This window comes from Dipodomys merriami, unplaced genomic scaffold, assembly GCF_024711535.1.
Source record: "Dipodomys merriami isolate MVZ:Mamm:240054 unplaced genomic scaffold, mDipMer1.0.p SCAF_298, whole genome shotgun sequence".
NCBI lineage: Eukaryota > Metazoa > Chordata > Mammalia > Rodentia > Heteromyidae > Dipodomys > Dipodomys merriami.
In genome coordinates, this window is record NW_027204470.1 from 1432296 (window position 1) to 1433418 (window position 1123).

Sequence of the window (1123 nt, forward strand, 5' to 3'; positions counted from 1 at the left end):
CTGTTTCCCAGAGGAGCTGGTAGTTTGTGTGCTCATTTTTGTTATATATCATGAACACTTGAATTTTGATTCTAATTTCTTCCATGACCCACTGGTGGTTAGATAGTGTGTAGTTCAGCCTCCATGTGTTACAGGACTTTCTTTGGTGGCTTTTGGTGTTGAGTTCTAATATTATTCCCTTGTGATCTGAGAGAATGCAAGGTATGAATTCAATCTTTCTGAATTTGGACAGTTTTGCTTTGTGACCTAAAATGTGGTCTATTTTGGAAACTGTTCCATGTGCTGTTGAGAAGAACATGTATTCTCATGCTGTTGGGTGAAATATTCGGTAGCTGTCTGTTAAATCTAGTTGATCTATGCAGTTGTTTAGGTCTAAGGTTTCTCTGTTGAGATTTTTCCGTGTTGATTTATCTAGTGGGGATAGTGGTGTGTTAAAGTCTCTGACAATTAATGTCTTTGGATCTATATGAGATTTGAGATAAAGTAGTTTTTCTTGGATAAATTTGGGTGCTCCTTCTTTGGCTAATATTTAGAATTGTAATATCTTCCTGAAGGAGAGATCTCTTTATTATTATGGAGTGACCTTCTTTATCTGTTCTTACTAATTTTAATTTGAAGTCTATTTTACCTGATATTAGGATTGCAACTCCCACGTGTTTATGTGGGGGGCGTTTGCTTGATAGATTTTGTTCCAGCCTTTCCCATTGAAAATGTGTTTGTATTTATGAGCAAGCAGATAGAAGAATCTTGTTTATTAATCCAACTAGACAGTCAATGTCACTTGATTGGAGAGTGAAGGCCGTTAATGTTGAGAGATAAGATTGAGAGGTATTTGGGAGTTCCTGCCATTTTATCCACCTTCTTGGGGGCTGCAGCAACTGGGTTCTTCCTATGGTTCTTGGATTCTCAGTTTGGGTGTGGTTTCTTTGCCTTTAGTGTGGTCTTCGGTTTTTATGTATAGGACATCTTTAAGAATCTTTTGTTGGGCTGGTTTGGTGAAGATAGATTGTTTCAATTTTTCGTTGCTATGGACCATTTTTATTTTACCTTCCATTATGAAGGAGAGTTTAGCTGGGTACAGTATTCTTGGTTGATAGTTGTTTGTCTTTAGGGCATGGCATAC